Source organism: Bubalus bubalis, chromosome 14 (genome assembly GCF_019923935.1).
Source record: "Bubalus bubalis isolate 160015118507 breed Murrah chromosome 14, NDDB_SH_1, whole genome shotgun sequence".
NCBI classification, from domain to species: domain Eukaryota; kingdom Metazoa; phylum Chordata; class Mammalia; order Artiodactyla; family Bovidae; genus Bubalus; species Bubalus bubalis.
In genome coordinates, this window is record NC_059170.1 from 51744254 (window position 1) to 51761886 (window position 17633).

The 17633-nt window shown below is 38.7% G+C and overlaps 1 protein-coding gene and 1 long non-coding RNA gene across 2 annotated transcripts in view; one reads left to right on the top strand and one right to left on the bottom strand.

The window, feature by feature from the left end:
- LOC112578830 overlaps window positions 1-17633 on the bottom strand; it is a 19203-nt gene continuing 1570 nt past the window's right edge. Inside the window, exons 2-4 of the long non-coding RNA XR_003103255.2 lie at window positions 2329-2408; window positions 1856-2000; window positions 1-63 (exon numbers count right to left, since the gene is read on the bottom strand). This is a non-coding gene — a long non-coding RNA (uncharacterized LOC112578830). The remainder of the gene's footprint in view (window positions 64-1855; window positions 2001-2328; window positions 2409-17633) is intronic.
- The window catches only part of HACD1 (3-hydroxyacyl-CoA dehydratase 1), a 23208-nt gene continuing 22704 nt past the window's right edge, over window positions 17130-17633 (top strand). Inside the window, exon 1 of the mRNA XM_044928090.1 lies at window positions 17130-17240. The gene's annotated coding sequence lies outside the window, so the exon portion shown is untranslated. The remainder of the gene's footprint in view (window positions 17241-17633) is intronic.

The following is a 17633-nucleotide window of genomic DNA, read 5'->3' on the forward strand; positions in this document are numbered from 1 at the left end:
GCAGCAGCAGCAGCAGTGACACATTCAGGGGCTTCCCTGGTGGCTCAGCAGTGAAGAATCTACCTGCAATGCAGGAGACACAGGAGACGCAGGTTTAATCCCTGGGTCAGGAAGATACCCTGGATAACTCCGGTATTCTTGCCTGGAAAATCCCATGGACAAAGGAGGTTGGTGGGCTACAGTCCATGGGGTCACAAAGAGTCAGACAGGACTGGGCACCAGACGAAACATTCAAGTGTTTCTGTAATATATGTTTATGTTTACTAGATTCTGTGGTTAATTTTGATATATTATTCCCTTTTTCTTGTTTGGTTTGATTTTGAAAAAAAAAAAGAAGACACCTCCATGCAAATAGAGTTACTCCAGGAAAAATCTGTAATTTTAAGGTTTTAAAAAAGAAATATCCCAGGAACCTTACTAACACTACTTTAGTTCACACTCCTATCATCTTTTAGATGATTTATTACATTTATCTCCTGCTATGTTTTTCTCCTTTCCTACTGCTGTGGACTGAATCATGTCCCCACAAAATTCATATGTTGAAGTCTTAACTACCAATGTGATAACATTTAAAGATGAGCCTTTGGTAGATAATTGCTGCTGCTGCTGCTAAATCACTTCAGTCGTGTCCGACTCTGTGTAACCCCATAGACGGCAACCCACCAAGCTCCTCTGTCCCTGGGATTCTCCAGGCAAGAATACTGGAGTGGGTTGCCATTTCCTTCTCCAGTGCATGCATGCATGCTAAGTCGTTTCAGTTGTGTCCGACTCTGTGCAACCCCATAGACAGCAGCCCACCAGCCTCCTCTGTCTACAGGATTCTCTAGGCAAGAATACTGGATTGGGTTGCCATTTCCTTCTCTGGGTAGATAATTAGGTAATTACATTTATATGAGGACATGAAGGTGGGGCCCTCGTGGTCAGATTAGTGTCATTATAAGAACAGACACCAGGGAGCTTACTCTCTCTCGTCTCCTCTGCCATGTGAGGACGCAGTGAGAAGGCAGCTGTATCTGCAAGCCAGAAAGAGAGTGCTCCCCAGAACCTGATCATGCTGGTACCCTGATCTCAGATTTTCAGTCTCCACAACTGTTTTTAAAAATCTCTTTGTTTAAGCCCCTAGCCTAAGATATTTTCTTATAACAGCTGAGTAAATACACTTACGTTTCTCCATACCCCTGCTGGAATAATTTTTCTAAAACAAAAATCTGATTATGTTATTCCTTTAAAGTTATCACATGGTTCTTCAGTCAGTCATTTAATAAATATTTATTAACTCCTATGTGTACCAAGTACCATACTAGATGCTGGAAAAACAGAGATTAAAGGTCTTTTATAGAGTAGCTGATGGGGAATGCATCATTAAATAAATAATTAAGTCCTAATTCCTTAGTATTACCTCCTTATAGAACTGGCCCCTGAAAATCTCATTTTTTTTTTAAACTAGTCTCTCAGACCCTCTACTTTAGTCTTTCAGATTCCCCCATACTTTGCATGTCTTCAAACAAGCAATTCTTTCTACTCTCCTGCTCTGATTCTATACCTTCTCTCAATCTCCACTCAAATTCCAATTCTGAACTGTAATAGGCACATAGTAAGTATTTGTTAGTTAGTTGATTATTGACCATTTCTATAGTAGCACTTAATGGTATTATATTAAGTATCTTTTACTACATAAAAATCACCCCAAAGCTTCTGACCTAGGATAACAATCATTTCTTTTGCTTGCAAATAAAAAATTTGGACAGAACTCTGTGGGCATAGCTTGCCTGTCTTCCATACAAGGTCAGTAAGAGGGGCTCAAGGCTGGGATCATTCACCGGGACTACGGTCTTTTGAAAGCTTGCACACTTACATGACTGGTGGTTGACGCTGGCAATTGGCTGGGTCATTGGCGCTGTTGGCCGGAACACCTGCAGGGGACCTCCCGTGTGTCAGCACGTTGGACTGAGCATTGTAAGAGGCAGGAAAATGAAACTCCCAGTTTCTCAAGACCTGAACTAGAAAGTGGGCATAGCAGTGCTTCTGTCATATTCCACTGAACAAGCAATTGCAGCATCTACACTCAAGGGGAAAGGAAATAAAACCCACCTCTCCATGGAAAGAGTATTAAAGAATTTGGGGGCCATATTTGAAAGCTGCCACACTATTGCAACTTTTTACTTGTTTCCATAGCATTGGCCTGTGACTCCTTTATCTCTGGGTTCCCAGGCTTTCAACAATAGGTGTTCCATAAACATTTGTTAAATGGAGTAAATAAAATAAGTCATGATTAAATTGGCACACTGCCATTAGCAGCCATGAGGGAGTAACAGGCTCTGGCCTTACCTTTTCACCATAACCAAGTAAAACACTGGACAAAATATATGAAACAAGTGATTGCAGACCTGAAACAGCAGTGTGTGATCCTAAGGAGAAAAAAAAACAAGCAATGAGCCCTATGATTGCCACAGCCTTCTGTCTAGTGTCAGTTTCTGATTATGCCCAGGGAGGGAAAACCCCAAAATTACCATATGGGGTAATGAACGACACTTTACAAAGATACAGGCATAAATTCACTAGAAGACATAGTAATATCCAATGTGTTTAACCTAAAGACTGAACTGAAAAAAGAGGAAGCAAGATTTACAGAACTGACAGAAGAAATAGATATGTCCAGAGTTTTGTTATCTATTTTAATACTCCTCTCTCAGGCAAAGATAGAACAAATAGAAAATTAGTAATTACATAGAAAACAAAGAACTCTCTCAACCAGCTTGACCAAATTGACATTTGTGATGGCCCCACCCAAACACTCCAAGACAAACATTCTTGTCAAGTAGACAAGAACGGTAACAAAGACAGACAATATGCTGGCTGTATAACGACTCAAAACAGTTTAAAGGATAAAATTAAGTTGATTGTTTTCTTGACTAAAACAATTACCTTATAAAGGTAACAGAAAGCTATCTGAAAATTTTCAATTTATGTAAAGATTAAACAATACAGTTCTAAATAATCTGAGTCAAAGGAAAATCAGAGACTATTTTGAACTAGGTGAAAGTGAAAACAACCAATCAACATTTGTGAGATGCAATTAAAGTAATACTTAGAGGAAATACTTTAAGCATTAGATATTAGAAAAGAAACTCTAACATCAATGAGCTAAGCCTACCTTAAGAAAATAGAAAAAGAATTCAAGTAGAAAAGGGAAATAAAACCAGAAATCAATAAAACACAAAATCAATAAAATCAAAATTCAACCTTCTTAAAAGTCAAAATTGATAGCACTCTACCTAGATCGAAAGTTTAATAAGAGGAAACAAATTACCAGTATCAACAATTAAAGAAGAAGCATGACTATAGATCCTGTAATTAAAACATTACACAAAACATTCATAAAGGAATATTCTTTTAAGAATCTTTAGGCTGATAAATTTGATAACATCAGTTCAGTTCAGTCACTCAGTCGTGTCCAACTCTTTGTGACCCCATGGACTGCAACACACCAGGCCTCCCTGTCCATCACCAACTCCCGGGGTCTACTCAAACTCATGTCTATTGAGGCAGTGATGCCATCTAACCATCTCATCCTCTGTCATCCCCTTCTCCTCCCGCTTTCAATTTTTCCCAGCATCAGGGTCTTTTCCAATGAGTTCTTCGCATCAGATGGCCAAAGTATTGGGAGTTTCAGCTTCAGCATCAGTCCTTCCAAAGAATATTCAGGACTGATTTCCTTTAGGATGGACTGGTTGGATCTCCTCACAGTCCAAGGGACTCTCAAGAGTCTTCTCCAAGACCACAGCTCAAAAGCATCAATTCTTCAGCTCTCAGCTTTCTTTACAGTCCAACTCCCACACCCATACATGACTACTGGAAAAACCATAGCCTTGACCAGATGGACCTTTGTTGGCAAAGTAATGTCTCTGCTTTTTAATATACTGTCTAGGTTGGTCATAACTTGTCTTCCAAGGAGTAAGCATCACACACATTGATATATATATATATATATATATATATATTTATATTATACATATTATTTATATTTTATATATATATCAATGTGTGTGCTTAGTCACTCAATCATAACTGTTTGCGACTCCATGGACTGTAGTCCATTCAGCTCCTCTGTCCATGGGGATTCTCCAGGCAAGAATACTGGAGTGGGTTGCCATACCCTTCTCCAGGTGATCTTCCCAACCCAGGGATCAAACCCAGGTCTTCCACATTGCAGGTGGATTTTTTTTACCTTCTGAGCCACCAGAGAAACCCATATATATATCAGTAGCAGAAATTAAATTCTTAATTACATTCTACAAAAATCTCTAGGCCCATTAGTTCAATTGTTAATTCTATCAAACTTCTAAGGAAGAAATAATATCAAACATTTACAAAATCTTTTAGAAAATACACCAGATGAGAACAATTTCCTAATTATTGTATGAGACCGAAAGCATCCTGACACCAAAATCAGATGTTATAATTATCAAAATTATTATTAAAATATAATATTTTAAAATATAAAATTATATTAAATAATACCTTTATTAATAGAACTATAACAATCCTTTAAAAAAAGAAATTTATAGGAATATGAAGAGAATACATCATGACCAAGTAGTGTATCCCAGGAGTATAAAGTTACTTTAGTATTTGAAGATCAGTCAACATAGTTCACCATGCTAACAGTATGTAAGAGAAAAACCATATGAAAATTTCAATAGCCACAGAAAAATACTATTTGACATAATTCAAAACCTTTGTGATAAAAACAACAAAGAGTAAAAGAAACCTTTTTCAACCTGAAAGAAGTCATCTCCAAAAAACTTAGACCTAACATCTTACTCAATGGTGAAAGAGAATGATTTTTCTACAGTAAGAAGCAACAGAAGAATGCCCATTTTTATGCTACTATTTAATGACAATCTTGGTGCTAAAGTCACGGAGAAGGCAATGGCACCCCACCAATACTCTTGCCTGGAAAATCCCATGGACGGAGGAGCCTGGTAGGCTGCAGTCCATGGGGTCGCTGAGGGTCGGACATGACTGAGTGACTTCACTTTCACTTTTCGCTTTCATGCATTGGAGAAGGCAATGGCAACCCACTCCAGTGTTCTTGCCTGGAGAATCCCAGGGACGGGGGAGCCTGGTGGGCTGCTGTCTATGGAGTCATACAGAGTTGGACATGACTGAAGTGACTTAGCAGCAGCAGCAGTGCTAAAGTCAAGAAGAAAAAGGAATATACTTTTCAGACTTTGCCGTTAGCCAAGATGGAATAACAGAGACTGGATTTACCATTTTGCCTGAAACAACTGAAAACTAGGCTAAATGATTATACTTGGAAATTTCAATTCCCCATCTCAATAGTAGAAGACTTGAATACTATCGTCAAACTTGACTTAAATGAAACTGATACATCTGATCAAAGCTGATTACATAGTCTTTTCAAATACATGACATATTTACCAAGATAGAGAATATTCCATGCCATAAAACAAATCTTGATAAATTTAAAAGGAGTCAAGTCATACAGAGTATGTTCAGTTCAGCTTGGTCGTGTCCAACTCTTTGCGACCCCATGGACTGCAACACGCCAGGCCTCCCTGTCCATTGCCAATTCCCAGAGTCTACTCAAACTCATGTCCATTGAGTCGGTGATGCCATCTAACCATCTCATCCTCTGTTGTCCCCTTCTCCTGCCTTCACTCTTTCCCAGCATCAGGGTCTTTTCCAATGAGTCAGTTCTTCACATCAGGTGGCCAAAGTGTTGGAGTTCCGCTTCAGCATCAGTCCAACCAAAGAATATTCAGGACTGATTTGGATCTCCTTGCAGTCCAAGGGACTCTCAAGAGTCTTCTCCAATACCACAGTTCAAAAGTATCTGTTCTTCAGCACTCAGCTTTCTTTATAGTTCAACTCTCCCATCCATTCATGACTACTGGAAAAACTATAGCCTTGACTAGTCAGACCTTTGTTGGCAAAGAGTATGTTCTCTGAGTGCAAATGAATTAAATTAAAAATAAATTACAGAAGGATATTTAAAAGTCCCCAAATATTTTGAAACTAAGTAACACTTCTAAATAACCCATTGGTTAGAGGAGAAATAAAGTGAAAAATAGGATGTATTGAGAATGGGCTGATACTGAAAATATAAAATAAAATTTATGGGAAGCAATTATAGCAGTACTTAGAGGGATATTTATAATATAATATAGCATATATGGGCTTCCCTGGTAGCTCAGCTGGTAAAGAATCCACCTACAATGCAGGATACCCTGGTTTGATTCCTGGGTTGGGAAGACCCCTTGGAAAAGGGATAGGCTACCCACTCCAGTCTTCTCGGGCTTCCCTAGTGACTCAGATGGTAAAGAATTCACCTGCAATGTGGGAGACCTAGATTCAATCCCTGGGTTGGGAAGATCCCTTGGAGGAGAGCGTGGCAACCCACTCCACTATTCTTGCTTGGAGAATGCCCATGGACAGAGGAGCCTGGTGGGCTACAGTGCATGGGGTCGCAAAGAATCAGACACAACTGAGTGACTAAGCACAGCACAGCATATAGCATATATACTGAAAAAGAGGAAAGTTCTCAAATCAATGATCTTGATTTCTTTCTAAGGATCTAGAAAAAACTGCAAATGAAACCCAAAGAAAGCAGAAGAAAGGAAGTATTAAACATCAGAGAGGAAAGCAATGAAAAAGGAAACAGAGAAACAATAGCAGAAACCACACTTAAAGTTCATTTTTTGAGGAGATAAATAAAATTGATAAAACTATAGTCAGATTGACAAGGGAAATAGGTAAAAGATACAAATTACCAGTTTCAGGAATTAAAGAAGTGACATCACTACAGATGCTACACATATTAAGAGAATAATATTATGGCCAATTCTCTTTAAAACAAAAATATATATAGGCCTCACAGCTTGCAGGATCTTAGTTCTCTGATCATGGATGAAACCTGGGCCCACAGAAATGAAAGTGACAAGTCCTAACACTGGACCGCCAGGGAATTCCCGTATTATGGCCTACTCTATACCTATAAATTAGATAAGAAGAAAAGGCAAATTCCTTCAACAGCACAAAATTCTAAAGCTCAAGACAGAAATAGTTCACTTGAATAGCTCTATTTCTATTAATGTAATTTCTTATTGTCACTCAATTCCTGACTTCCACTTTGACTCCTTTCTTATTATAAAGATTATAAATTTTCTTTAGCCTAATAATTGCTAATGACTGGGTAACTGGATTAGCAACACTCATCAGCTGGTCGGGGTTTATGGTGATTCTGCTGACATAGTTTGCATCTGGTGTATCATGAAGGATGTTAGAAAATAAAGACATCCCCGAGAAATCTGCTCCTCCCCAGCATTTACCAGTCAAAGACTTTTCAGAGGCTTTCATGCATGTTAAAATAAGCTACAGATTTCCAAAAGAGATAACTACAGTTACGAAGGTGGCTCAAAGTTTCAGGGCAGAATGAATCAAAATATGTAAAATTTCTAACCATACCAAGTGTTGGCTGGGATGTAGGCCCATTGAAACTCCTCCAATGTGCTGGTGGGAACGTAAAATGGTACAACCCCTTTGGAAAACACTTTAGCACTTTCTCTGAAAATTAGACAAATATCAACCATGCGACCCAGTCATTCCACTCCTAAGTATTTACCTAAGAAAAATGAAAGTGTGTCTCTGTACAAAGACTTGTCAACAAATGTTCATAGTTGCTTTATTTGTAACTGGGAGGAAAAAAAAAAACCAAATATGTAAACATGAGTAGATAAACTATGTGGTAAACAGATAAACAAACTGTGGTATATCCATGCAATAGAATGCTTCTCAGCAATAAAAGAGAGTAAATTACTGATACACACTGCCACATGGATGAATCTCTAATTCATAATTGGTGGACACAGCTACATAATTGGTGGAACACAGAGCAAAATGAAAATATGGATTCCTTTGTTCATATATTATTAAGGATTTCAAAACAGTGACAGCAGAGCATTAAAACAAGTGCCAAGCCCTTTTAAGTACAAGATCCTATAGGACTGCACCAGCCACATGTCTGTAAAGCCAGACCTGCTCAAAATAATTATCCTGAGTTAAGGAAGACAGACAAAAAGGATACATAACATATGATTTCACTTATTTTTAAATTAATTTTTATTGGAGTATGGTTGTTTTACAATGCTGTGTTAGTTTCTGCTGTACAGCAAAGTGAATCAGCTATATGCATACATACATCCCCTCTTTTTTGGATTTCCTTCCCATTTAGGTCACATCAGAGCACTGAGTAGAGTTCCCTGTGCTATACAGTAGTTTCTCCTTAGTTATCTATTTTTTGTACATGCGTGCTAAGTCACTTCAGTCGCGTTTGACTCTTGGGACTGTAGGCTACAGTCCAGGCTACCTATGGACTGTAGCCTGCCGGGCTCCTCTGGCCATAGGATTCTCTAGGCAAGAATACTTGGAGTGGGTTGCCATGCCCTTCTCCAGACTATCTTCCTGACCCAGGGATCAAACCCCTATCTCTTGTGTCTCCAGTATCAGCAGATGGGTTCTTTACCACTGGCACCACCTGGGAATCCCTATCTATTTTATATATAGTATCAATAAGGTATGTATGTCAATCTCAATCTTCCAATTCACCCCACCACCCCCTCTTCTCCTCTTGGTATCCATAAGTTTGTTCTCTACATCTGTATCTCTATTTCTGCTCTGCAAATAAGTTCATCTGTAACATTTTTTCTAGATTCCACATATAAGAGATGTATATAAAATTACAGAAAATGCAAATTTATCTAAAGTGATGGAAAGCTGATCGGTGGTTACCTGAGGAAGAGTAAGAGGAGGGATTTAAATGGAACACAAAGAAGTTCTTTGGAATGATGTATGTGTTTACTATCTTGATTCTGGTGAAGGTTTCACAGATGATACTGTTGTGAGCTGTGCCATCCAGCCCAGGCACTGACCTCTGGAGAGTTTTCCACACTGAAGAGCCTACTTTAACATCAGACAAAAGCAGTGTTTTAGAAAAGTTCTAAAAAGTTTTAAAGTTCTAAAAGTATTTTCTTTGCTAAAAAATAGTTCTCAGAGCATCTTATTTTGTTCTAAATCCAACAAATCACTTTCTGTGGGGGGAAAAATTGCAAAACATTACTTGGCCTTTGAAAAGGATTTTTAAAAAATACAGTTCATAATCTCTATGCAGTTCTTCATCACAGCCAAAACACACACAGTTCAGTTCAGTTCAGTTGCTCAGTCGTCCCCAACTCTTTGTGACCCCATGAACTGCAGCACGCCAGGCCTCCCTGTCCATCACCGACTCCCAGAGTTTACCCAAACTCATGTCCATAGAGTTGGTGATGCCATCCAACCATCTCATCTTCTGTTGTCCCCTTCTCCTCCTGCCCTCAATCTTTCCCAGCATCAGGGTCTTTTCAAATGAGTCAGCTCTTCGCATCAGGTAGCCAAAGTATTGGAGTTTCAGCTTCAACATCAGTCCTTCCAATGAACACCCAGGACTGATCTCCTTTAGGATGGACTGGTTGGATCTCCTTGTAGTCCAAGGGACTCTCAAGAGTCTTTTCCAACACCACAGTTCAAAGCATAAATTCTTCAGCACTCAGCTTTCTTCACAGTCCAACTCTCACATCAATACTTGACCACTGGAAAAACCATAGCCTTGACTAGACAGACCTTTGTTGACAATGTCTCTGCTTTTTAATATGCTGTCTAGGTTGGTCATAACTTTCCTTCCAAAGAGTAAGCATCTTTTAATTTCGTGGCTGCAATCACCATCTGCAGTGATTTTAGAGCCGAGAAAAATAAAGTCTGCCACTGTTTCCCCATCTATTTGCCATGAAGTGACGGGATCAGATGCCATGATCTTAGTTTTCTGAATGTTGAGCTTTAAGCCAACTTTTTCACTCTCCTCTTTTCATTTTCATCAAGAGGCTCTTTAGTTCTTCTTCACTTTCTGCCATAAGGGTGATGTCATCTGCATATCTGAGGTTATTGATATTTCTCCCGCCAATCTTGATTCCAGCCTGTGCTTCATCCAGCCCAGCATTTCTCATGATGTACTCTGCATATAAGTTAAATAAGCAGGGTGACAATATACAGCCTTGATGTACTCCTTTTCCTATTTGGAACCAGTCTGTTGTTCCATGTCCAGTTCTAATTGTTGCTTCCTGACCTGCATGTAGGTTTCTCAAGAGGCAGGTCAGGTGGTCTGGTTTTCCTATCTCTTTCAGAATTTTCCACAGTTTATTGTGATCCACACAGTCAAAGGCTTTGGCATAGTCAATAAAGCAGAAATAGATGTTTTTCTGGAACTAAAACACACACAAGTATGAGTTCAGTAAAAGCAGAAGATGATATGTAATTAACTGCTAAAATTAATGACACATTACCAGTAGAGTTTTATTTGCAGAATTATAAAGATCCAGCAGGATTTGAAGCCATCAGGGAAAGCCAATCGAAAGGCCTGCTATTGAATATAGCCTTGAAGAGTGAATGAGACTTACACAAACATGAAAGAAGGGAAAATAGCAGTTTGGGTAGGGAGAAAAGAATGGAGGTTTGGATTAAAAGTTATCCAGATCAGTTTAAAGACAATGAACAGACCTGCTTGGTTGGGTTAGTGTATTTTGGTGACAGGCACTTAATAAGAGATAACATTTGATTGGTTCCCCGGGGTTAGGATATTGTAGAGCTCTGAAGGCAAGCTGAGTAATCCATTTTTATCTGAAAGACAAGGGCTAATGTGCAGAGTGATAAAATAAAAAATGTTGTGAGAAGTGAAAGGAGGTTATATGTAAAATGCTATTTCAAATCTTCTTTGCTTTGGGGACCCCTTTCTTTCTTTTATTCTTTTTAAACTTTGTTTTATATTGGAGTATAACAGATTAACAATGTTGTGAGTTTCAGGTGAACAACAAAGGGACTCAGTATATATAAAAAAGTATATGTTTATACAAGTATAAACATATATTTGTATCCATTTTCCCCCAAACTTTCCTCCGATCCAGGCTGCCACATAACATTGAGCAGAGTTCCCTGTGCTATACAGTAGGACCTGTTGGTTTTTTCATTTTAAATATAGCAGTGTGAACATGTCCATCCCCAATTCCCCAACTATCCCTTCCCTGCATCCTTCCCCACGGGCAACCATAAGTTTCTTCTTTAAGTCTGTGAGTCCATGTTTTATTTGTATCAAGTTCATTTGTATCATCTCTTACTAGATTTCACGTATAAGAGATGATGTCATGTGATATTTCTCTTCTTTCTGGCTTAGTTCACTCAGTGTGACAATCTCTAGGTCCATCCATGTTGCTGCAAATGGCATTAAATTAGGCTACCACCTCAACTTTCTTTTTCCTTGCCTCAAAATATCTCCACCTCCATTTCCTTTATTCCTGTCTGAGAAAGAAGCGTCCTTTCTCTTTTTGAAAACGAATTCCTCCATCTATCTTCTTAATTGCTTATCCTCTCACATCTTGCTTCATGAAGTAACCTATTTCACATAGACAGTCTCTTCATATCTTAATGGCACCTTTCCTTCAACAAATAAGCAAATAAAAGCTTTTGTTTGGACTCTGCTGTGTCTTCAAGAATATTAGAGATTCCAAGGGAACATTTCATGCAAAGATGGGCTCGATAAAGGACAGAAATGGTAGGGACCTAACAGAAGCAGAAGATATTAAGAAGAGGTGGCAAGAATACACAGAAGAACTGTTCAAAAAAGATCTTCATGACCCAGATAATCACAACGGTGTGATCACTGACCTAGAGCCAGACATCCTGGAATGTGAAGTCAAGTGGGCCTTAGGAAGCATCACTATGAACAAAGCTAGTGGAGGTGATGGAATTCCAGTTGAGCTATTTCAAATCCTGAAAGATGATGCTGTGAAAGTGCTGCACTCAATATGCCAGCAAATTTGGAAAACTCAGCAGTGGCCAGAGGACTGGAAAAGGTCAGTTTTCATCCCAGTCCCAAAGAAAGGCAATGCCAAAGAATGCTCAAACTATTGCACAATTGCACTCACCTCACACGCTAGTAAAGTAATGCTTAAAATTCTCCAAGCCAGGCTTCAGCAATATGTGAACTGTGAACTTCCAGATGTTCAAGCTGGTTTTATTTTATTTATTTTTTTTTCAAGCTGGTTTTAAAAAAGGCAAGGAACCAGAGATCAAATTGTCAACATCCACTGGATCATGGAAAAAGTAAGAGAGTTCCTGAAAAACATCTATTTCTGCTTTATTGACTATGCCAAAGCTTTTGACTGTGTGGATCACAATAAACTGTGGAAAATTCTGAAAGAGATGGGCATACTGGACCATCTAACCTGCCTCTTGAGAAACCGATATGCAGGTCAGGAAGCAACAGTTAGAACTAGACATGGAACAACAGACTGGTTCCAAATAGGAAAAGGAGTACATCAAGGCTGTATATTGTCACCCTGCTTATTTAACTTATATGCAGAGTACATCATGAGAAACGCTGGGCTGGATGAAGCACAAGCTGGAATCAAGATTGGCAGGAGAAATATCAATAACCTCAGATATGCAGATGACCCACCTTTATGGTAGAAATTGAAGAAGAACCAAAGAGCCTCTTGATGAAAGTGAAAGAGGAGAGACAAAAAGTTGGCTTAAAGCTCAACATTCAGAAAACTAAGATCATGGCATCCGATCCCGTCACTTCATGGCAAATAGATGGGGAAACAGTGGCAGACTTTATTTTTCTCGGCTCTAAAATCACTGCAGATGGTGATTGCAGCCACGAAATTAAAAGACGCTTACTCCTTGGAAGGAAAGTTATGACCAACCTAGACAGCATATTAAAAAACAGAGACATTACTTTGTCAAGAAAGGTCCATCTAGTCAAGGCTATGGTTTTTCCAGTGGTCATGTATGGATGTGAGAGTTGGACTATGAAGAAAGCTGAGCACTGAAGGATTGATACTTCTGAACTATGGTGTTGGAGAAGACTCTTGAGAGTCCCTTGGACTGCAAGGAGATCCAAACAGTCCATCCTAAAGGAGATCAGTCCTGGGTGTTCATTGGAAGGACTGATGTTGAAGCTGTCCAATACTTTGTCCAATACTTTGGCTACCTGATGCGAAGAGCTGACTCATTTGAAAAGACTCTGATGCTGAGAAAGATTGAGGGCAGGAGGATAAGGGGACGACAGAGGATGAGATGGTTGGATGGCATCATCAACTCGATGGACATGGGTTTGGATGGACTCCGGGAGTTGGTGATGGACAGGGAGGCCTGATGTGCTGCAGTTCATGGGGTCGCAAAGAGTTGGGGACGACTGAGCAACTGAACTGAACTGAGCTGAACTGCTGTGTCTCTGAATATTTCCTCATTTATTCCCTGCTTTATGCTGTAGTTGACCACCGACCTACTTCTGGGCTTTATTACTTCTTAGACTGAAGTATCTCCTTTCCTGCATGCCTTCAGCATTCACTATACTGCTGCCAAATTAACCTTGGGAAAGAGGCTTCTTTAATATGATTTTCCTTCTCTTAAGTCTTCAGAAATTCACTACTGCCTTTTAAAATAGACTGTTTTCAATGGATTTCTATACTACCTTTCTCTTGGTGCTTTTAAGACTTAGTCAAACGGCACAGATCAGTTTTCCTCAAGTTCCTTTTTCCTGCCCGTTCCTGGAGAGCCCCCAGCTTGCAAGATCCTCTTGCAGCTGTCTGTTGGAATCAGATTCATTCTTCAAGTATTTAAATGTAATTTATTGCATGAAGCCTTTTCTGAGTCCCCCAAACAAGTTACTCCTATAGCTCTGTGCCATTCACTTTTCAAGTTTCTTTTACTCTGCATTTGATGATAGGATACAGACTTTGGTGTCAGGCCGAACATCAAAAGCTCTACTTGTTAGCTTGTGAAATTGGGCAAGTTTCTTAATCCCTCCAGACTTCAATTGCCTTATTTGAAAATGCATTTAATAATACCTATCTGTAAAGATTGTTGTATGGATTAAATCAATAGAAGTGCCTGACACATGAGAGGTGGTATGTTTCTAACATTATCTTGGCATACATTTGTTTGTATAATTTTCTTAGCCACTAAAAAGTACTTTTTTGATACCTATTTGTGCATAGTATAATTTATCTACCTTTTAAAGGGACAGTTTTATTTATTTTTTAAGTTAACTTTTATTGAAGTATAGTTGTTTTACAATGTTGTGTTAGTTTCTACTGTACAGCAAAGTGAATTAGCTATATGTACACATTTATCCATACTGTTTTGGATTTCCTTCCCGTTTAGGTCACCATAGAGCCCTGAGTAGAATTATTACTTAAGCTATACCGTAGGTTCTCATTAGTTATCAATCTTGTGTTGTTGCTGTTCTTTAGTGGCTAAGTCGTATCTGACTCTTTGTGACCCCATAGACTAGCCTGCCAGGCTCCCACTGTCCATGGGATTTCCCAGGCAAGAATACTGGAGTGGTTGCCATTTCTTTCTCTGGAGATCTTCCTGATCCAGAGATCTAAGCCGCATCCACTGCATTGGCAGGCAGATTCTTTACCACTGAGCCATAGTATCAATAGTATATATATATATGTCAATCTTAAAGGGATAGTTCTAGAAGTCTGTTGGCATGTTATGTATTCTTAGGATATTTCAAAGTTGGTTTTTTTTTCCCCAAAAAAATGTTACATTCAACTTTGTAAAAACATACAGCCATTCTGAAAATCAGTTATATCTCATGTCATGTTCAATGTTTTAAAGTAACAATTGGAGGAACAAATATTAACTATTAATACACAAACCCATTCTGCCACAACATTTGGATTTTATGCTAAACATATCAATATTGTAAATGTTATACTTTAAAATATTTCTTATTCAGGACACTTTAAAATCAACTCTAATAATTTATATACATAAAACACATCTGCTTTATGTGTTTGCATGATGAGTTTTACCAAATATATACACCTGTGTAAAACCACAGTCAACAAACAGAGCACTTACATTGCTCCAAAAGGATTCCTGTGTCTATTCTCAGTCTCTTCTCTTTGTACACATCCCCAGCACCAGGCAACGACTTTCCTGTTTCTTGTCACTGTAGATTTTTAGATTTAGATTTTCCTTTTCTAGCTTCATATAAATATAATTATCTATGATGCAGTCTTTCTATCTGATTTTGCCCAGTGTAGAGTTTATGAGATTCATTCCTGTTGCATGTACAGTAGTAGTTTGTTACTACAGTTTGTTTATTCATTCACATATTGATGGATGCATTGATGATTCTCAGTTTGAGGTTACTATGAACAAAGCTCTATGAACATTGGTGTCCAAGTCTTTGTACAGACCTATTTTCAGTCTCTTGGTTAAATACCTAGGAATGAAATTGCTGGGTCATATGGTCAGTGTTATGTTGAGCTTTTAAAGAAATTGCCAATTTGTTTTCCAAAGTAGCATTCTCTTTAGCCATAAATGAGAATGTCAATTGCTCTGCATCCTTGCCAACCTTTGAAAATACTAGATGTAGTGATGTCTTATTGTGGGTTTAATTTGCATTTCCCTAATGACAAAAAAGATTGAACATCTTTGCTTGTGCTATTATTTCCATATGTTCTTTGAGATGTGTCTATTCAAATATCTTGCTAATTAAAAAAAGTGTTATTGTATTCTTGAGTTACAAGGATTCTTAATATATTCTGGATATAAGTTCCTTGTCAGATACATATATTGTGAATATTTTCACTTTTTTATGGTATCTTTGGGATAACAGAAGTTTTACATTTTGATGAAGTCCAATCATATTTCTTATGATTCATGCTGGGTTTTTTTTGGGGGGGTGGGTTGTATCTAAGAAATCTTTGCCTTCCAAGGTCATGAAGATTCTGCTGTTTCCTTCTAGAAGTTTAGAGATTTACCTTTTATGTTTAGGTCTATAACCCACATCAAATTAATACTTGTCTAAGGTGTAAGGTAAGGGTCAAGCATTTCCTTTTTTTTTTTTAATGTGGTACCTAGTTGTTTCAGCACTGTTTGTTAAAAAGAATTAGCTTTGCATCTTTGTTGAAAACCAGTTGACTATATGTATGGGGTCTGGACTTTATTCACTGATCTATATATCTAACCTTGTGCCTATCACACTGTCCTGGAAACTGTAGTTTTATACGAAGTTTTGAAAACAGGTATGCACATGTTCCAACTTTGTTTTTCCTACACATTTCTGTATAAATTTTAGAGTTATCTTGTCAAATTAAAGAAATATTCTGCTGGAATTTGCAGAGAACTGACAGTTTAACAATTTGAGTTCCAATTCATGAAGCCATAATACTTATTTTTAAGTATTTTAGGACTTTCTCTTGATTGTAATTTATCGTGTTCAGGGTACAGGTCTTGCACGTGTTTTGTTGAATTTATCACTCTATATTTCATGGTTTTGGATGCTAAGTATTATATGGTTTTACTCTAAATTTCAATTTACTGATTTTTGTAACATTGACCTTGTATCCTGCAACTAGTTCCAGTAGCTTTTTTGGGTGTGGATTCCTTAGGTTTTTCTAATACAATGTTGTCACTTGTAAATAGTTTTATTTATTCTTTTCCAATGTAAATACCTTTAAAAACACTAGTTATAGTTTTCATCAAACTTCGACAATTTTCAGCCAATATTTCTTCCCCAGGCACACCTCAGACTCCTCCTCCCCTATTGCAAAGTCTTCCTCAATTATGTCTAAGTTCTCTGTATCAGGCTGGAAGTGCCACTTGGGTGGCCAGAACCCAGATCAGAGCCCAGTGTGGAATAGATCCAACTTTGGTCTCTCTGGTCTTCAGGTGCTCCTCCCCTCCCTGAGGTCTGGCTCAGGTTCCAGGTAGCTGGAGAGCGTGCTCAGTCCCTTCTGTTGGACTCTTGCAACAGGAAGAGTGGACTATAGCCCACCAGGCTCCTCTGTCCATGGGATTTTCCTGGGGAGAATTCTGGAGTGAGTTGCCATTTCCTTCTCCCTTTCCCACCCAGGAATTGAACCCAGGCCTCCTGCATCTACTGCATTGCAGGCAGATTCTTTACCACTGAGCCAGCAGGGTACCGAAGAATGACCTAACAAGCAGATCGGTTTCCTTGGCCCGTGCAGCATTTCTTTCATTGGATGAACCGAACCGGGAATTGTCCCAGCAGCGATAACACTGATTTTGGGTGACTCAAACTGTCAGGCCTGTGAGTGGTGTACATGAACGATTTCACTTAAATCTCACAACGACCCCACGAGGTAGGTTTTATATTTATTCTCATTGACGAAATTGAGGTATGAAGAGATTTTAGTTGCCCAAGTTCACACAGCTACTAAGACTGGTGGAGCCAGGAATTTGGGGGTTGAATTTCAGTAATCTGACTCCAGAGCCTGTCTTTTTAACTGTGTGCTTTAGGAGGAAAGAGGAAGAGCTGTCAGGAGCATGTGTATCTGAGGAAGGGGTTTTTTTTTTTTTTTTTTTTTTTTTTTGAGGGAGATACAGTGGATAACAGTGAGATACTATGTTTCCTGCGGGAAGGGTTCTTGTTAGCTTTACAGCTATAGATTGCCTCTGTCTGTTCAAACTTCTCTCCTTTGATATCTTGTCACGTCCTGTTTCCCCCTGACTTCCTGTGTTCCGCGCTGCACTGC